Genomic DNA, 21,869 nt, shown 5'->3' with positions numbered 1-21,869 from the left:
CCTGACTTAAACAATAAGGTCAGTTGCAACTGTCAAATTTTATAGCTTTATTAATTTAGTATTAATTAAAATTCTGCCTTAATGGTTAACTATACTTTGAAGAAATCATATTTGTGAAGGTAGTTTAAAACTTAAATTAACTTGATACATTGAAATAGTGTGATTTCACGTGAGGCTGCTAGGTACAAAATGAGGATGAATGATTGAGTTCAGAGTTAATGGGAACTGCAGATGCTGGAGAATCCGAGATAACAAAGTGTGGAGCTGGATGAACGCAGCAGGCCAAGCAGCATCTTAGGAGAACAAAAGCTGACGTTTCGGGCCTAGACCCCTCATCAGAGAGGGGGTTGGGGAGAGGGTTCTGAAATAAACAGGGAGAGAGGGGGATGCGGACCGAAGATGGATAGAGGACAAGATAGGTGGAGAGGAGAGTATAGGTGGGGAGGTGGGGAGGGGATCATGGAGGAAAAACTGCTCTATGTCCAGCTTCAGGACATGGTCGAGCAGTTTCAGGGCCAAAGAGATTACAAGAGAGTTTCAGTGGGAGAGAGATTCCCTGAGGTTGTCCAGAGGGAGGAGGGTAACTTCTTCAGGTTAGGCATCTTTGGAAGAAGCTTCGCAGTGAGGTTAAAATTGTATCAGAGATAATGGATAATTGAATGATTGAGTTTCTCTTTTCAATAAGCTGTTCTCAATTCAGCTTTCAGTACACCAGGAGTCAGCAACACAGAAGTGTCTCATTATGACAGCAGACTGGTAAAAACTCAGGGAAATGCCCAGAGATGTTGGTCTGGAAGTGTATTTGTAGTCCTGAAGCATCAGAAGAGTTTGTGGATGGAGTTGTTATTGCTGAGAAAGTGCAATGGAGGAGAATGACGTGTCCAGACTTCAACATCCCTGAATGTTTTTCACATTCCCTAGGCCCAAAAGGGAAACTGTCTTAATAGCAAATAACAATTGGACAATAATTTGAAGGGGCTATTTTCAAAAAGCAAATGCACAACATAAATCAATGAATCATGTGAAATACTCAATGTCTGCACCATTTCCCTTTGGCCCTCCTTTAAGTGACGTTCCCTTTCTCTGTCCTCACTCTACCTCCCACTCTCTGCCCATCCTCTCTGTCTCGTCCTTCCTGCCCCTATCACTCACTGCTGTCCCACTTCCTATTCGCCATATTTTTCTTTGTTTTCACCTGGTTAAAAATTAAGTTTAAAAATCATCATCTCATATGTTCATCAGATTCTTCCTAGTCACAGAACAAATTAGATTGGAAGGCAGGATCATTCAAACAAAGCAAAATATTGCTGTTAGAATCAAAATGTGATTCTTTAATGGAATCAGAAAAATAATGAGATCTGTCGCTCTGATTCAAACTTATCATTTTTTTGAGGAATTCATGGTTTCTGTATCTTCTATCACTAACAGGAACAGAACCTTTGATCCAGAAACCTTGTTCTAGACCAATGTATCTGCATTGTGCAGCTTTCATTGGATGATTCCTTGACTCATTGCAATGGCTACTTCTGTCAAATCAGCACCAACAAAACACTGTTCACCATTCAACATCATTAATTTTTTTTAAGACTTGCTCAGAGTGTCAGCCTTAAGTCAGTTACTAACACTCTCAGCTCTCTGTCAGAACGTTGGGGATTCAAGTCCTACTGTGGGATCTTAACACTGATCTCCAAAGCCAGCATTGGAGTTCTGTACAGAAGGATTACTGCACTGTTGGAGACGTTGTCTTTCAGGTGACATGTTAAAGTAATAAAACAATGAAACCAAAGAACTGTGGTTACTGGCAATCAGAGAAAAGCAGCAATTGCTAGAAAGGCTCAACAAGTCTGGCAGCATCTATGGAAAGAAAGCAGAGTTAATGTGTTGTGTCCAGTGACCCTTCTTCAGTACTGATTGCAGGTAGGAAAAGGTTGGTATATTTGGCAAAGAAGGGATGGAGTAAGGGTGGAGGAGTAAATGATAGATGGAGATGAAGCCCAGAGAGAGAGAGAGAGAGAAGAGCAGTTGGACAGATGACAGAATGCCCTTTGGCCTTCACTGGGCACAAGATCCGAACTATCCTTGATGCTCACAGCAATATTAGTTCCCCAAAAAAAATCACAACAAAGGTTTTTCTGGTCATTAACATTTTGTTATTAAGGAGAACTTGTTGTATGTAAATTGACTGCCATATTTCCAGCATTTCAACACTTACTAGATTACAAACATATTTAATTTGATGGGAAATGCTTTTGGGATGTATTCTGTGGTCAAGCTGTCCAGTGAAAACTTCCCCCAAGCCTCTCACCAAGCGTGTGGTGGGATATTGCCCGTTGGATAATACCACAGTGTGTGCACTTACTTAACCAGATCCAGCAGATACATCACAGCCGTTTACCCACTGGAAAAGGGGAGCAGACACAAGCCATTAGCTGCTGGGGCCAACAGGGGCTATGGAATCATGCACCTTCTCAGCCCCACGTCCTCCTCAGCAGATAGTGCAGCTCAGAGGGTCCTGTTAGGGAGGGACTCCTGAAGCACACCAAGAGATCAGAAATATCAGCATTGCGAAAGTCATCATTTTATGAGAGACAACTCCGCCAAAGGAAGGCCGTAAGGGCCAGCGCTCCATCAGCCTTCTGAATTATGTGCTGTGACTGCTGATGAAAGTTGAATGGTCTGTTTATCTGGGAGCCAGTTTTCTTTAGATCTCCATCAGCTTTACAGCAGATAAGAGATGTTCTGTTCTCTACTTTTCAGTTCCAAAGTGATGACTTTGCATTAGCCAACATTTGCAACAATAAAGCCCATTCATTTGCGATATTAACAGCCCAGATCAATGGCATCTACCCCAATGGGAGCTCATCTAATCCTGCTCAGAGGTGCTGACCCATTGACATTGTGGGAATTTTTGAGAAAGTTACACTTTTAATGGACCTTTTATACACTTTTACTTGATAACTGGAACCCTCTGAGAAAGAGTCACAGGCTCTACATGGTTTTGAATCATCTCCATGGATAATTACAAAGGTAATTTGAGAAAAATTATAGCCTTGTCAAACTCCTAGGTAACTATATAACTGATAACCAATTTGACACTCCACATCCTCTTTCAATCCTCAACCTCCACTCCGCACCCCACCCCCATCACCATTCTTGACCCGTGCCCCTGCCCTTTGGACCTTCTGTCCTTACCAGATACTCTGACACCTCACTGAGCCCCCTGACATTTCCCAGCCCCATTCCTGAACTCTCGCTTGACTCTCTGGGCCTCACTTTCTGACATGCCCAAAGAACCTCCAACCCCCTGACACTAATTGTCCCAACCTGATCTGGTGTCAGCATAGACCGCAACTTACCCCACTCTGCTCATACCTACCACCAACTCAGACTCACTACCCTGCTCACACTTGCCCAGCTGGTACCTACCCACTATACCACCTGGCATTCTATTGACCCTGCCCATTTATCACTCATCGCCAAGAGCTAACATTTATAATTTTAATTGTTGTTGTTCAATACTTCATTTTTTTTTAAATTTTCAAAGGGCGCAGTGGGCTTTGCAGCTGTAAAATTGGAAGCACCATTGTAGATTGTGAATGGGCTCTCCACATGGGAATGAATCAATCTTTCCACAATGATGCCAATCACATTGCACTTTCACCAGCCAATGGGAACCATTTTGGTTAAGATGGTGTTAACTGTGACACAAACCAAACTGAGACCAGTTCACAGTCTTGGCGTCTCTTCTGACCCGAAGTGAATCCCTGACCCCACACTCTCTTCTGATACCAATATAATATTACAAAGCCGGTCTCAGCTCGTCTATTGCTGAAACCTCACCCACATCTTTGTTACTTCTGCTGCTCACTATTCAATGTTGTCCTGATCATCTTTGCACTGTTAACCTTTTGTAAGCAAGAAATCATCCAAAGATCATACACAACCCCTACATCTTTGTGCTCATTGGGGCAGTTAATGGCTCTGTTTCAAATGCTCATCATTATTTTCAATTCTTGCATCTTTCCCCACCTCCCTCTCTCTATAACCTTCTCCAGACCTATGACCATTTGAGATATCTGTACACTTACAAATTTCCTGATCTTAAACACCACATTATCAGTGGAAGTGCTTTCAGCTGCTTGTGCCTAACTTCTGGAAATCCCTCCCTAAATTTCTCCACCTGGTCCCTTATTGGCTCACTTTAATAAGTTCCTTAAAATGTACCTCCTTGCTAAACTATTGGTCACTTGTTTTAAGATCATTGAATATGACCCAGTGTCACATTTTGTGTGCTAATTATTTCTGGAATGCTTTAATAAGTACAGCAACACAAATTGTTATTGTTCTCCTGAATTCCCCCTCCACCAACGTTACCGTGAACATAACAATGTGGGAATTGAGAGCAGAAGTAGGCTTCTGGAAATCCAAATATGCAGGATTTACTGGCTCCTCTTTATCTGCTCTGCTTATTGTATCCTCAGAGAACACCAGAAAATTTGTCAGACATGATATTCTTCTTACAAAACCATGGTGACACTGTAAAACCATAAGAAATAGAAACAGGATTAGGCCATTCAGCCCTTTGAGCCTGTTCTACCATTCAATAGGGTCATGGCTGATCAAACAATACTCATTTCCACTTTTGGCCCCGACAGACTATAAATTTACCTGCCTCAGTGTTAAAGATACACAAGGACTCTGCCCCTGCAGCTCTCTGTATCAAAGAGACTCTCAAACTTCTGACGGAAGAAATTCCACGGCATCTCAGTCTTAAATTGAGACTCCTTTATTCTGAGACTATGCCCTCTGGTCCTGGGCTCTCCTATGAGGAGAAACATCCTCTATTCAATTGTCTTTATCTTCTCTTGCTATTTTTTCCTTAATAATGGATACTATAATGGACAGAAGTCAGGCTAACTGTTTCCTGTATACTTTCCTGTCTCTCTCCCTTCTAACAGGGGCATCACATTCGCCATTTCCTATTGGCTGGAGCCCTCTCGGAATTCAGTGAGTTCTGGAATATTTTAACCAAGGCTTTCACCGACTCTATGGGCACTTCATTGATGCAGGTCATCAGGTTCTGGTAACTTGTCAGACTTTAGCCCCATTAGTTTGTCAAATCGACATATTGCAGTGTATTTAACACTACAAAGGGATTGAAGATTGATTGGCATCAGACAGGATAAGGCAGCAGTGAACAGATTCTTCCTGGAGACTGTCTGACCATTTGTTGTCAAGAAGCCAGTTTTCCATTTGGTGCTAAGTTGCAAACATGTGACGGAAGATCTGGTAGCAACTTTAAAATTCAAATCCTCTCCTGCAGTACATGTACCTTTTCTCTGATATTTACTCAAATTAACTTATCTAAAAGCTGATCAGAATGGATATGATTTGATTCAGATAGATGGGCCAGTATTGAGGGGATTCTGAGAGACTCTTCTCAATAGGTCTCTCAGTGTTCCATATGAACAAGCTTCAGTTCAGAGCACAATACTTAAATTGGTCTTTCTGAGTGTAAAGAGCGTTGAAATTCAACAGATTTTTAAAATTCAATGCAACATTTACAAAATCGCTTGGTCCAACACAGTTGCAGCAAAACATTGAGGATTAATGAAAGTGTTGTCAGTTAGTGCATTGATGCAAATTTGGGGCAAATCCAATGAAAACATCTGATTTCTGCAAAAATCTGTGAGGCATTTTGCCAGTGCCTGGGTGAGCTTTTCCCATATTGTCATCAAGAAAATTCCCAATCTTTTCATTAAAAAAAAACACGAGGAACTAATGCAGATTGAGGGAACTTTTGTGTTGTGTGATGAATTACCCCTTACTGTGTTTTTTTTTTAAAAATGTCTCTCTCTTTAAAGCTGACATTTACAGTGAGTGAAATGTCCTATTCTTTCATTGAGAATAATCATACATCCTTTACTCGGAACATTGAACGAACTCTTTGTACTAACCTATAACCTCATGGTACAATGTCATGTGCTCTGTGTAGCAACTCGCCCTGGTTTTCAAAGTTGCAGCAGAACTTCATTGACTTTGTAACAGGAGTAACATGTGGCATAACGTGTCATTCTCCAGGCAGCAGGAGCTTCGTGTCCAATACAACAACGATTCGAATTGCAGCGTATCCTATCTGGCTTCAGGACAGGTGAGCAGAGTAACTATTTTAAAACCCTTCCTTTATAAAATAGCAGCAAAAGATTTTGGAAGGGTATAAACTCCTGGCATTTAAGCTGCTTCTGACAAAGTGAAGAAACTGTAATTTTATGATTGAAAAGGGGTTCCGTCGAGCTACTCAGTAGGATGCGGAAAGAAAAACAATCAAAACTTCTTAACCTTGAAAGGAAAATAAATGTGAAACAGCTCACGTGGCAGAATAGCAGAGTCTCACAAGCACTGCAATGCAGAAACACAACTTTAAACTGTAATGGTCTATCTACTTGGATTTTTTGAATGTAGATAGTAGACCTAATATAAACAGAACGAACAAGATAGTCTTTGTTCTCTTCAGTTATTCTAATGTATTAAAGTGCTGGTGGAATTACTCAGAGCACAGTTGGTGGTTCCAAGCAATAATAAAACTTGTCAAAACCTTCAAACATTTCTTACAGTGGTGCTGTGAGAATTATTTGACCTTTCAGAGCACTACAATAATTGAATTAGCTTTGAGCTTTAAAGTGAGACCAAGTTTGGCCAAGATTTCAGCTACAATTGCTTTGCTTTAACAAAGTGCCATAGGGTTGAGTTTGAAATTTACCTGAGGTCGCAGTTTAGTATTTGCTGCCTGCCATATTGCTCAATGTGCTCCAGAACTCACTGCACACACTGTCCTGTGAATCGCATAGATCTGTTCTTGCAAGAACGTCCACAGATAGAAAGGATCCATGTTACCAACAAAGCAGTAGAGGAAGTTCTGAAGTGTTCTGGCTACCATTCAACACCAAACAACATTACAGGATATAAAATGAAGCAGAGCAAGACAGCAGACAAAGACACATCCCTCCCTGATGTGCTGAATGCTTTCTTTGCTCAGTTTGAGCAGAATACCAGTGGTGCAGTGTCACCTGCTCCGACAGCCCCGGAAGCACGCGTGCCCACTGTCACCACTGCAGACATCAGATCATTTTTCCTGGGAGCCAACCCAAGGAAAATGATGGGCACAGGTGGAATCCCTGGCCAAGCACTTAGATCCTGTGTGGATTATCTGGCAGAGGTATTCACTGAAATCTTCAACCAAGTCCACCCTACAAGCCAAAGTTCCCAGCTGCTGTAAGACCACCATCTCCCCAATACCGAAGAAAGCACATGCAATGTGCTTTAATGCCTATCACCCAGTGGCTCTGACCTCCATTATCATGAAGTGCTTAAGAGGCTGGTCATGGCCCACATTAACTCTAGTCTCCCAGTATGCTTTGATCCCTACAGTTTACCTATTGGCATAGCAGGTCCACAGTGTACACAATTTCCCTAGCCCTGCACTCATCTTTGGAGCATCTGGACAAAAAGGGCGCCTACACCTGATTCCTGCACATCAACTACAGCTCCACCTTCAACATTATTATCCCCTCCAGACTGATCTCAAAACTCCGAGACCTAGGTCCGCAATCAGTGAAGATAGACAACTGCACCTCCTCCACAATAACACTCAACACTGGAGCTCCCCAAGGATGCAATCTCAGCCTCCTATTGTACTCTCTGTACACCCATGGCTGTATTACCAAATTCTGAATGAATGCCATCTACAAGTTCACTGAAGACACGACCGTGGTAGGATGAATATCAAATAACGTCGAGTCGGAATACAGAAAGGAGGTGCAGGTCTTGGCGAGGTGGTGCAATGATAACAGCCTTTCTCTCAATGTCAGCAAAACTATAGAACTGATCATTGACTTTAGAATGAAAGGTGGAGATCACGCCCCCATCTATATCAACTGAGGGTTGAGAGCTCAAATTCCTGGGACTGACTGAGTGTCAGAGACTGAGGCCTGACTTGAAAGAGGTCTATAAAATCATGGTTGGTATGTACAGGGTGAATACTCAAGGTCCGTTCCCCAGGGTGGGGGAGTCCAAACTACAGGGGCATAGGTTTAAGGTGAGATGGGCAAGATTTAAAACGGACCTAAGGGGCAACTTTTTCATGCAGAGGATAGTGTGTATGTGTGAAATGAGCTGCCAAAGGAAGTGGTGGACGATGGTACAATTACAACATTTAAAAGGCACCTGGATGGGTATAAGAATAGAAAGGGTTGAGAGGGATAAGGGCCAAATACTGGAAAATGGGACTAGACTAATTTAGGATAGCTGGTTGGCATGGATGTGTTGGACCAAAGGGTCATTTTCCATGCTGTACATCTCTGTGGCACTATGAATCTAAGTTCAGATCGTTGGGATATATTTTAATCTGTTTGAAAAAAAGAAAATGCTTCCTTTATATTTTATTTCAAATTCCTGTTCCCGTCAACAGAGCTGACAGTGCCTCCTAACTCAGTGACATTTAAACACTTGGATAGGCAACTTTCTATATGTCAACTTAAGCCACAAAAACATAGAAAAGTTACAGCCCAGAGAAAAACCATTCAGCACATGAGGTCCATGCCAGCTCAATAAACTAGCTGCTCATTCTCATCCCACTTTTCGGTACCTGAACTGTACTTGTGTAGATGCGAGACTTCCCAGGGGCAGCTCTACGTTCCTTTTGGATGAGTAGAGGATTCCCACGTGGGCATACATTGACACTGGGCTCCAGAAGTCGCTGCCTCACACCAACTTGCGAGGGTCGCATAATACAGGGAAAATGAGGTGGGGTATATACATCACATCTGGCAATTCAAGGATGTTTCCCATCTCCCCACCTTACTGATATCTTACTGACATTATACTTCTCTACCAATTATCAACGCACGTCACCAGGACAGGCTGCACAGTGGGGTCCAACATCAGCTGGTTAGTGAGGAAAAGTACTTCAAGGCTGTAGTTTTTGCTTTTCCTATTATTGATTTCATAGTTCATTTGTCTTTTATCTTTTTGTTTCACCTTTGGCAGTTTCCCAATGGAAATACAGTTGAAGTTTATTAACCCTATTCATGCCTTCTAAACAATCCATTGCTCTATATTCCCCCTACCCTGTGCTGTTTAATATGTATGAACAGACTTACATAGCAACTGCTAGGTCACATTGATAGAAGCTCCAATGATAAATTGTAAAAGCTATTTTCTCCCCTCGATTGCAGCAAACTTCCTCCCTATTGAAGCTGTGTGCACCCTAACTCAGAAACATCTGAAATATGCTTTGCAATGCAAGTAATAAGAGTGTTTGGAGCAGTTTTATATTAATGTTCTCCTTCTTTGTAACAATGATTCTAATTCTCAATAGAGGTTCAGAAGGTGCTTTCATTTTATCCTCATGTGCAAGTAGAGTGCAGGATTCAGCAAAGACCCAAAATAATCCTTATTGAAGACATATTGTGTCTCTTTACACCTATTTAATATTAATTTGTTGCTATTGACTAGGAAAACCCAACAGTGCCCTTTGCTCACCAACTGATTCACGTCAGGTTGTGACCAGCCGGAGAGGACTTACTCCAGATTTACTCTGCAGTAGAGATTGATGCTGTTACTTCTAGAAAATGATGTGATGGTTGAGAGACTTTTTGCTGTGAACCTCACTTTGCCATGGCTAATTACCCAGGTTCATTAAGTTATCGTACATTATGCAAACATGTCCTTTAGTAACACGCATGACAGCTGGAAGGTTGCCATGAATCACATCACAACATTAGTATAAGCCCCAAATATTTAACAAACTGAAACTTGTTGATCTTTTGTTTAATTTAAAAAAATATTAATGAAGAATAGATCTTGATCCATGTGGGTTAAGCTTGGTTTGCAGGATGAATGAGCTAAGTGTATCAGCGGACACGACTATTGGCTTCAGCAGGGACCTCTCCCAGGATGTGGTTGTGCCACACAGCAAGAGTGTGAGTATGGATGTCATTGAGGAACAGGTTTAGACTTGACAGTAATCGCTCCCAAGGTCTAATTACTCTCCAACATTACACAAAACCAGAGAAATTTGAGTGATCCCAAAGGGCTTTCAGTGAACAAGACATTGAGCCCCAAGCAATGTAGTGCCATCACTTTCAAGTGGAAGTAAAGAAGAAACAAAAACCACAAAATACATAAATAATACAAAATCAAACCAGGAAATGCTGAAAATTCTCAGCCAATCTGGCAGCACTTGCAATGAGAGAAACTGAGTCATCAGCTGGATGATGTCTGTGCTGGGGTCAGGGAGTCAGAAATGCAATGGTCCCCCAATCTCTCTGCTGGGCAATCAAGTATCAGATAGCTAATCTGTGGGCAAGTTGGCAAGGAGGTGCACAGTTGGCAGGGCAGGGGTGTCTCTATGCCCAATTGAGAGTCAGGCTGAGACATTAGGATTTCAGACTCAGAAAATGTTAATAAGCAAAGTTCAAAACCATATTGATGTTACAACCTTTTCAGCAGACTCTGCTATAACTTACTGTGGTCCCAGTCAGAGGGGTCTGATTTCTACCCATGAGATACCTCCTCATAGCTGCTGTAACTCCCAAACTGTTCCCCATCCAATGTCCAAACAATTCAGCAGGCAGTGAAAAATTACAGGCTAAACGCTCAGCTCAAAAACTTGTTCATTGGTTATTTCAAAACGGCAGCTCCCTGATTTCCCCTCTCCAAAATATCAGCAATTGGTGCGATAGTATCAGGTTGATTACCTGAGAGTCAGTGTCTCAGCCTGATCATCTTTCATTACCATTCTCTCTGGCCAGCTGCATACACCCAACATTTCCAGCATCAGCAGTATTTCCTTACAGATACTGAGGGATAGGATCTATTCCCATTTGGAAGAAAATGGGCTTATCAGTGATAGGCAACATGATTTTGTGCAGGGAAGGTCATGTCTTACCAACTTAATAGAATTCTTTGAGGATGTGACAAAGTTGATTGATGAGGGAAAGGCTGTAGATGTCATATACATGGACTTCAGTAAGGCGTTTGATAAGGTTCCCCATGGCAGGCTGATGGAGAAAGTGAGGTTACATGGGATCCAGGGTGCACTGGCTAGATAGATAAAAAAACTGGCTGGGCAACAGGAGACAGAGGGTAGTAGTAGAAGGGAGTTTCTCAAAATGGAAACCTGTGACCAGTGGTGTTCCACAGGGATTTGTGCTGGGACCACTGTTGTTTGTGATATATGTAAATGATCTGGAGGAAGGTGTAGGTGGTCTGATCAGCAGGTTTACGATACAGTAAACTATACAGTAAATAGAAAAGTCCGAGGGAAAATTGATGAACAGAGAGATCTGGGTGTTCAGGTCCATTGTTCCCTGAAGGTGGCAACGCAGGTCAATAGGGTGGTCAAGAAGGCATATGGCATGCTTTCCTTCATTGGGCGGGGTATTGAGTACAAGAGTTGGCAGGTCATGTTGCAGTTGTATAAGACTTTGGTTCGGCCACATTTGGAGTACTGTGTACAGTTCTGGTCGCCACATTACCAAAAGGATGTGGACGCTTTGGAGGGTGCAGAGAATGTTCACCAGGATGTTGCCTGGTATGGAGGGTGCTAGCTATGAAGAAAGGTTGAGTAGATTAGGATTATTTTCATTAGAAAGACAGAGATTGAGGGGGGATCTGATTGAGGTCTACAAAATCATGAGGGGTATAGACAGGGTGGATAGCAAGAAGCTTTTTCTTTTAAGATATATTTGGACAGATATATGGATGGGCAGGGAGGAAATGGACGTAGACCCTTAGAAAATAGATGACAGATTAGACAGAGGATCTCGATCAGCACAGGCTTGGAGGGCCGAAGGGCCTGTTCCTATGCTGTAATTTTCTTTGTTCTTTGTAACTCATCTTTGGCTCTGGATGAACAATGGCAGGAATCTGTTGAGTCAAGAGGCTACACTGCACTGTAAATATAAAGTTAAAACAAATAAACAAATATAATTAACAGAGATAATGGGAACTGCAGATGCTGGAGATTCCAAGATAATAAAATGTGAGGCTGGACGAACACAGCAGGCCAAGCAGCATCTCAGGAGCACAAAAGCTGACGTTTCGGGCCTAGACCCTTCATCAGAGAGCCTCTCTGATGAAGGGTCTAGGCCCGAAACGTCAGCTTTTGTGCTCCTGAGATGCTGCTTGGCCTGCTGTGTTCGTCCAGCCTCACATTTTATTAAATATAATTAACAAGTCATTTCTGTTAAACTTAATAGTTTTGATGCAACATTATTATTGAATAATGCAAAAACAATAAATGATCTCCCCACAACAGGAAATTTCTATTTTTACAGAGTGGGTAAGTTTGGAAAGAAAATTATTTCGGTCATTTGAAATGATTTGTTCTCATAAATGTAATAGTGAGGGGCACTACGTCAGTTACCTGCATTTTGAAATCTGATCTCAGACAGGGGCTACCTTCAGCTCAGGGTTAAATCAAAAAGCAGAACCAAAAAGGTTCACTGGATTATTACCTGAGTCACAGGCAAATTGGCACAGGGTCACCAAGATTAAAGAGGTCAATGTTTGGCTCAAAGATTGGTGTGGGAGAAACATGTTTGAATTCATGGGACATTGACACCAGTACTGTGCGAGGAGGGAGCTGTTCCAGTGGGTCATGCTGGGACCAGGATCCTAGTGAATCACAGAACTAGAGCTGTGCATGTGGCTTTAAACTAAGTAGTTGGGGGTTGGGGTTGTAAGGGGAGTTGGGGGTGAAGGTGGTGAGGTTGGGGTTAAGCTCCATGGAAAATTATGGTCAAAGTTAAAGGGGTCAGCAGAGGTGAAAATTTCCAGAACAAGTAATGGGACAGAGCGGATGAGGAGTTAAAGGAGATAATACAGAAATGGCACATAAAATAAATAAATAGTTCACTTTGGCTTTCACCATTAAGGATATAAAAAACATTCCAGCAATAGCTGTAAATTGGGGCTTGAATGGGTGCAAGGAACTTTGTGAAATTACACTCACCAGGGATGTAGCACCAGGGGGTCGTTAGCTCAGTTGGTTGGACAGTTAGTTTGCACTGCAGAATGAAACCAATTGCAAATGTATAATTCTTGCACTGTCTGAGTTTGCCAAGAAGCACTCCACACCTCAAGCTCTCCCCTTCCCTGAGTTGGAGTGGCCTTCAGGTTAAACCACCACCTCGCATTAGAGCAGTGCTATGGTCCAGCAGGACTACAATGGGTGACTAAGGACTGATGGAGCTGCGGACTGACATGTCTCCAGCTCCAGAGGGTATCATCCTAGGGTCTTAAAGCAGGTTGTTTATGGGGTAACAAATGCATTGATTTCAATTTTCCAATATTCTCTGCATTCTGTAAAGATACCACCAGACTGGCAGGTAATAAATACAAGATAGAGGAGAGGCAGAAAACGGGAAACTTCAGGCCAGATAGATTATAGACAATAGACTATAGACAACATGTGCAGGAGTAGGCCATTCGGCCCTTCGAGCCAGCACCACCATTCATTATGATCATGGCTGATCATCCACAATCAGTATCCTGTTCCTGCCTTATCCCCGTAACGCTTGATTCTACTATCTTTAAGAACTCTATCCATCTCTTTCTGGAAAGTATCCAGAGACTTGGCCTCCGCTGCTTTCTGGGGCAGGGCATTCCATATATCCACCACTCTCTGGGTGAAGAAGTTTCTCCTCAACTCTGTTCTAAATGGCCTACCCCTTATTTTTAAACTGTGTCCTCTGGTTCTGGACATCATTTGACATAATTTGAGAGAAGGTGTTCGAATCAATCGTTAAAGAGATTGTGGCTGTGTACTTAAAAACTCAAAGTAATTGGAAGAGCCAGCTTGGGTTTGTCAAAGTGAAATCATTGTCTTTGAAGTTACACGCTGGGTAAAGGCTGAGTGTGTTGATCTCTTGAACTGGGATTTCCATTTGATAAGGTTCTACATCACAAGTTATTGTGGAATATGTAAGTTCATAGTGATGGGGATAGCATATAAACATAGGTAGAATGAAAAGATGCATAAAAAGGTCTCTGCCTGATTGGCCTAAACTCTCCCATGTCCCAGCCCCTGACTCCGCACACCAGGCCTTGCTACCACATAGCCTGCCATTACTCTACCTGTTGTTAGTCACTAACAGTCTCCATTAACAACTATTGCCCCTCCCAGCCTGGTCGTTATCAACTCCTTTGTCTGTTCAACTGCTCTTCTCTCACTTTGCGCTCTATCCTATCATTTACTCCCAACCCCAACCCCCTCCCTGTTTTCTGCAAATAAACTGACATTTTCCTAGCAACCATAAATTCTGACAAAGGTCACCAGACCCGAAACGTTAACTCTGTTTTCTCCTTTACAGATACTGCCAGACCTGCTGAGTTCTTCCAGCAATTTTGTTTTTGTTGCTGATTTTCAGCATCTGCAGTTCTTTCTGTTTGATATAATTGTATTGAGTTTGCAATGTCAATCCTCTTTATGGCATCATTACTAGCTGCAAACATTACCACTGACACAGCCCCTCTCTCAGACAGCGAGTAAGTGAATTAAAACCAAAAGGACTGCGGATGCTGTAAATCAGAAACATAAACAGAAGTTGCTGGAAAAGCTCGGCAGGTCTGGCAACATCTGTGAAGAAAGATATCAGAGTTAACATTTCGGGTCTGGTGGCCCTTCCTCAGAACACTCAACCTGAAATTTTAACTCTGATTTTTTTCTTCACAGATGCTGCCAGATCTGTTGAGTGAATAAATGAAGTTGTGATCAAAGATAATGGGAATTGCAGATGCTGGAGAATCCAAGATAACAAAGTGTGGGGCTGGATGAACACAGCAGGCCAAGCAGCATCTTAGGAGTACAAAAGCTGACGTTTTGGACCTAGACCTTTCTGATGGAGGGTCTAGGCCCAAAACGTCAGCTTTTGTGCTCCTAAGATACTGCTTGGCCTGCTGTGTTCATCCAGCCCCACACTTTGTTATCTTAGAGTGAATAAATGGACACTGGTCTCTTTGTCACTCAGAAACAGGGTCTTTCCTTTGATCAAGACTTCTTTATTACCAGCAATAATAATGATTGGCCCTGGGGAATCCTGCCTCAATGAATTTGTCTTGGCACCTGATGTGCTTTGTCGATCGCATGTGTCACATGGAATTTGTTCAGCTCCTTCTTTTGATACCATTGCTAAACCACTCTAAAAGAACATTGACCTCAAGATTCTATAGGTATACGCAGAGAGAAGGATTACTAAAGCTGAACACACATTCCCTTTGGTCAGATAGAGGGTAATTTATAATGGGAGCAAAGAGATGGCAGGTCAATTAAATATATTTAATTATATATAAGCCCAGCTCTGTCTTCACAGAGGAGGACACAAATAACAGCCTAAAAAATATGGGGAACTCAGAGTCTAATGAGAAGGAGGGATTGAAAGAAATTAGTATTAGTAGGGAAATGGTATTGTGGAAACTAACAGGAGGAAAGGTAGGGAAATGCCCAGGGCCTGATAACTTTCATCCCAGAATATGTCAGGATGTGACCTGAGATACAGTAAGTGCACTAGTGGGCATCTTCCAAATGCCTATAGACTTTGGAACACACCCCTATGGATTCGAGGGTAACCAATGCAATCCTGCTATTTAAGAGGCAGGGAGAAAACAGCAAGTTATAGACCAGCCAGTTTGACATGATAGTGGGGGAAATGCTAAGGTCCATAATAAAAGATGTGGTAGCAGAGCACTTGGAAGATAATGACAGAATTGGACAGAGTTGGTGTGGATTTTCAAATGGGAAGGTGGAGGCAAGTACTCTTGTAACATTTGAGAAGCATCTGGATGAGCCTGTTTCTGTGCTTGATGACCATAAATTCATGCTTGGCAAATCTGCTGGGAGTTTTTGAGGATGTTACAAGTTGAGTGGATGTGCTTTACTTGGACGTTCTGAATGCTTTTGACAAAGCCCCACATTAGCACGCAAAATAGGATTGGTGGCTATTTACGGGCATGGATTGAGACCTGTTTAGTAGTCAGGAAACAGTAAGAATAAAACAGTACATTTTTCTAAGTGGCGGGCTGTGATTAGTGGGGTCCTGCTGGCATCAGTATTCAGACTGCATCAATTCACACAGTATATTAGGAGAAAGGGGTAAATGGGTGTTTTTGTGGTTGGCGGTCAGAATATTGTGGTGTGCCTCAGGGATCAGTGTTGGGACCACAATTGTTTACAATTTACACAGATGATTTGGAGTTGGGCACTAAGTGTGGTGCGTCAAAACTTGCAGATGACACCAAGGTGAGTGGTAGAGCAAATTGTGCAGAAGACACTGAAAGTCTGCAGAGGGATATAGATAGTCTAAGTGAGTGGGCAAAGGTCTGGCAGATGGAGTACAATGTTGGTAAGTGTGAGGTCATCCATTTTGGTAGGAATAACAGCAAACTTGACTCTGTTTTAAATGGTAAAAAATTGCAGCACACTGCTTAGCAGAGGGATTTGGGTGTCCTTGTGCATGAATCGCTAAAAGTAGGATTGCAGGTGCAGCGGGTAATTAAAAAGGCAAATGGAATTTTGTCTGCCATTACTAGAGGGATGGAATTTAAATACAGGGAGGCTGCAGCTGTATAGGGTCCTGGTGAGGCCACACCTGGAGTACTGTGTGCAGTTTTGATCTACTTACTTGAGAAGGGATATACTAGCACTGGAGGGGGTGCAGGGGAGATTCACTCAGTTGATTCCAGAGTTGAGAGGGTTGGATTATGAGGAGAGACTGAGTAGGCTGGGATTATACTCATTGGAATTCAGAAGAATGAGGGGACATCTTACAGTAACATATAAGATTATGAAGGGAATACATAAGGTGGAGGCAGGGAGGTTGTTTCCACTAGCAGGTGAAACTGGGACTAGGGGGCATTGCCTCAAAATAAAGGGAAGCAGATGTAGGACCGAGGTCAGGAGGAACTTCTTCACCCAAAGAGTTGTGAATCTGTGGAATTCCCTGCCCAGTGAAGCAGTTGAAGCTACCTCACTGAATGTTTTTAAGGCAAGGCTAGATAAATTTTTGAACAGTAAAGGAATTAAGGGCTCTGGTGAGTGGGCGGGTAAATGGTGCTGATTCTCAAAAAGATCAGCCACAATCTTAATGAATGGTGCGGCAGGCTCGAGGGGCTGGATGGCCCACTCCTGCCCCTAGTTTTTATGTTCTTATAGCAAGCACTACAGATGCTAAAATTCAGAATGGATACAGTGTGGAGCTGAAGGAACACAGCAGGTCAGGCAGCATCAGTGGAGCAGGAAAGTCAACATTTTGGGTTGGGGTACTTCAACTGGGCTCCTGAATTACCTAAATAGGGATAGGTTGAGAAAGGGGGAGGTACAGTGTGACCTCTATTTTGGTACATCAGTTGCTGAAAGGAAGTATCGCATGTACTGCAGATGGTGAAGAAGGCAAGTGACATGTTGGCCTTCATAGTGAGAGGATTCAAGTACAGGATCAAGAATGGCTTTCTGCAACTACATTAGGCATTGGTAAGACCTGGAATCAATGTGTGCAGTTTTGGTCTTCTGGTGTGAGGAAAGATATGTGGCGACGGAGGGAATGCTGTACAGGTATGCCACAAAAGGCAAGTGGAATTTTGTCTGTCATTGCTCGAGCAATGGAGTTTTAAAATGGAGGCAATGCTGCAGCTGTATAGGGTCCTGGTGAGGCCACACCTGGAGTACTGTGCAGTTTTGGTCTCCATACTTGAGAGGGGATATACTAGCACTGGAGGGGGTGCAGAGGAGTTCCTTCAGCTCCACACTGTATCCATTCTGAATTTTAGGGAAAGACTGGATCAGTTAGGATTATAATCACTAGATTTTAAAGGATTGAGGTGGGGATCTCATAGAAACTTACCAAACTCTAACAGGTTTACTCAGGATAAATATAGATAGGATATTCCCAGTGACCAGTGAGTCCAGAGCCAGGGGTCACAATCTAAGAGCTGATTAATATTGACACTGTAAATACAACTGCATTGAGTTTGGGCTGGGATAAGGAGAAATGTCTTTAGTCAGAGAGTGGCGACCCTACGGAATTCTCTGCCACAGAAAACTGTTGATGTGAGGGATATTGCAGACTGAGGTGGGGAAGCAGGTAACTTGGCAAAGGAATGAGAAACTTTGGTAAAGGAATGAAGAGTTCAGTTCCCCACCTCCCCTCACTCAATGTGAGGTAGCATTGGAAGAACAAAAACAGAAATTGTTGGAAAAGCTCAGCAGGTCTGGCAGCATCTGTGAAGAAAAATCAAAGTTAATGTTTCAGGTGCAGAGACTTTTCCTCAGAATACTGGGCATGAAACATTAACTCTGATTTTTCTCCACAGATGCTGCCAGACCTGCTGAGCTTTTCCAGCAACTTCTGTGTTTGCGTCTGATTTACAGCATCCACCGTTCTATGGTTTTGGTGTAGCATTGGAGGAGATTGGTGGAGCCAAGGCTGCATCTGGGGGCTGACCGGGTGAGGAGATAATGGCTTTGATGTTTCCCACATTAAACTGGATCTGTAATTTTACATCATGGAGTGAGAAAGCCAGATGTAGTGGATTGTATCAGGAATCTGTCCTTCAGATCATTTTCTGAAGGTTAGGACATAAATGATGAAAAAGGCAGTGACAACAGCAGATGGAACTTTGTCACATGATGTTATCTCAAGACTAATACATGTGCCTCAAACAACATCACTGAAATCTTCGGTGTATTAAATTATCGGATTGCCCATTTGTGGGTATTTACTGTATACAACTGACCGGAGCATTCCCTTACATGACAAGGGTGACTACACCATGAAAGCATGTTATTGGGTGTGAGGTATATTTGGGTATCATGGGGTCACGAAGAGAGCTGGAGAAAGGCAAGTTCATCTTACTATTTGTACAATCCTTGGCTGGAAACATAGCAACCAAAATTGTTTCCTTGTAAATGCATCTGCCGTAGACAGAGTTGGTGTTGTCTGATCTGGGGAATGGAGAAGCTAAGGTTGAAGGAATAAGTAAAACAGCTGTTAAGCTGGTGAGAGAAAGGCTGACTGTCACGTCTCAATTTACCTAGCCAGTAAGTAGCTTTCTAATTATAAGTTGAGTGATTAAGAAATATATATATATATATATGAAAAAGGGGAGCTCATCGTGCAATCAGCTACATAAACAAGGGTTGAGTCAGCAGGCCACCTTTTTAACAGTGAAATACAGATTACAGTAGGCCATTCAGCCTTCTTAGCCTCCTCTGCCAGTCAATATGACCATGGTTCATCATCCAACTCAGTCCCCAGTTCTTGTTTTATCCATATACCCATGAGCCTCTTAGTCCTAAGAATTATATCTACATCTTTCTTGAAAATCTTCAACGTTTGGCCTCAACTGTTTGATGTAAAATTACGGGTCCGGTTTAATGTGGGAACTATCTCTCACTTGCTCAGCCCCTGCATTCAGACTTGACTCCACCAATCTCCTCCAATGCTACATCAGATTGAGTGGGTGGGGAGGGGTTGCTGGCGGGGGGAAGGTGGGGAACCAGATTCGTCATTCCTTTATTAAGAGATAGTAGGAAGTGCTATCAGATGCTGAGAATCTGAGATAACAAGGTGCAGAGCTGGATGAACACAGCAGGCCAAGCAGCATCAGAGGAGCAGGAAAGCTGATGTTTCGGGCCTAGACGCCCAAGAAGGGTTTCTGAAGAAGGGTCTAGGCCCGAAACGTCAGCCTTCCTGCTCCTCTGATGCTGCTTGGCCTGCTGTGTTCATCCAGCTCTACACCTTGATATCCCTTTATTAAGATCTCTCTTTCCTTTGCGCAGCTACATACTTCAGGCTACAATCTCCCCAACATCCATGCTAAACTGTGCCTCATTCCCTTGGAGCTTAAATCCTCCATTGCTGTCTTGCAAAAGGCTTTTCACAAGTAATAGCTCGCACAAAACACCTGCACCTGCTTTTCCATTTCTTTTATCCTCTGCAAGTCACACTACCTTCAAGAAAACAGCCCAATTTTATCCAGTCTCCCTTCATTGCTAAACTGTTCCATCCCAGGTACCGTTCTGGTGAATCTCCTCTGCACCCACTCCAGTGCAATCACAGCCTTCCTGCGGTGCAGAGATCACTTCTCTATCATATCCTTACCTTCTCTGCCATTGTGGTCTTTATTCTTTAATTCATTCACAGGATGAGGGTGTCGCTGGCTGGGCAGCATTTACTGCTCATCCCTAATTGCCCAAAGGGCAGTTAAGAGCCAACCACATTGTTGTGGGTCTGGAGGCACATGTAGGTCAGACCAGGTAAGGATGGCAGTTTTCTTCCATAAAGGGCATTAGTGAACCAGATGGATTTTTCCGACAATCCGCAATGGATTCATGGTCATCATTAGGCTCTTAATTCCATATATTTTACTGAAATTAAATTCCACCATCTGCCTTGGCAGAATTCGAACCCAGGTCCCCAGAAAGTTAGCTAGGTCTCTGGATTAACAGTACTGCAATAATACACCATTGCCTCCCGTTATGGACCTTATGATCAAATGTAGAAACACAGAACATAGGAACAGCAATAAGCCATTCAGCCCTTCGAGCCTGGTCTGCCATTCATTACAATCATGGCTGATCGAGTTCAATACCCAAAACACACCCTTCCACTGCATTATCCTTTGATCCTTTTAGCTACAAATGCGGTATCCACCTCCTTTTTGAAAACACATAATGCTCTGGCCTCAACCACTTTCTGTGGCAGTGAATTCCCCATGGTCAGTCTCTCCCTCCTCCTTCCCCGTGGCCACCTTCTCCCTCCTCCTTCCCCACGGTCACTCTCTCCCCCTCCTTTCCTGTGGTCACTCTCTCCCCCTCCTTCCCCACGGTCACTCCCTCCCCCCTCGTACCCCATGGTCACCCTCTCCCCTCCTTCCCCGCGGTCACTCTCTCTCCCCCCTCCTTCCCCGCGGTCACTCTCTCTCCCCCCTCCTTCCCCACGGTCACTCTCTCCCCCTCCTTCCCCACGGTCACTCTCTCCCCCCTCGTTCCCCATGGTCACCCTCTCCCCTCCTTCCCCGCGGTCACTCTCTCTTCCCTCCTTCCCCGTGGTCACTCTCTCTCCCCCCTCCTTCCCCGTGGTCACCCTCTCCCCTCCTTCCCTGTGGTCACTCTCTCTCCCCCCTCCTTCCCTGCGGTCACTCTCTCTCCCCCCTCCTTCCCCGCGGTCACTCTCTCTCCCCCCTCCTTTCCTGTGGTCACTCTCTCTCCCACCTCCTTCCCCGCGGTCACTCTCTCACCCCCCTCCTTCCCCACGGTCACTCTCTCTCCCCCCTCCTTTCCTGTGGTCACTCTCTCCCCCTCCTTCCCCGCGGTCACTCTCTCTCCCCCCTCCTTCCCCGCGGTCACTCTCTCTCCCCCTCCTTCCCCGCGGTCACTCTCTCTCCCCCCTCCTTCCCCGCGGTCACTCTCTCACCCCCCTCCTTCCCCGCAGTCACTCTCTCTCCCCCCTCCTTCCCCGCGGTCACTCTCTCACCCCCTCCTTCCCCGCGGTCACTCTCTCTCCCCCCTCCTTTCTTGTGGTCACTCTCTCCCCCTCCTTCCCCGCGGTCACCCATACTCACTCCCTCCCTCTGGTCAGTTGCTCCTCTCTGATCTTGTTGGGTAGATATCAGGACTGAGCGCTCTCTTTTTCCTCCTTATGAGCAAACGCTCAAAATTCAAACCATCTCAGTCCCCACGAGTTCATCAAATGTCTTTGGGATTAGGAAATACACAAACACAGCCGTCTTTATTGAAAAACAATTGTGCATTTCTCAAATAAGATAACAAGGTGTCGGGCTGGATGATCTCAGCAGTCCAGGCAGCATCA

Source organism: Stegostoma tigrinum, chromosome 24, assembly GCF_030684315.1.
Source record: "Stegostoma tigrinum isolate sSteTig4 chromosome 24, sSteTig4.hap1, whole genome shotgun sequence".
NCBI classification, from domain to species: domain Eukaryota; kingdom Metazoa; phylum Chordata; class Chondrichthyes; order Orectolobiformes; family Stegostomatidae; genus Stegostoma; species Stegostoma tigrinum.
This window is presented reverse-complemented; position numbering follows the sequence as displayed.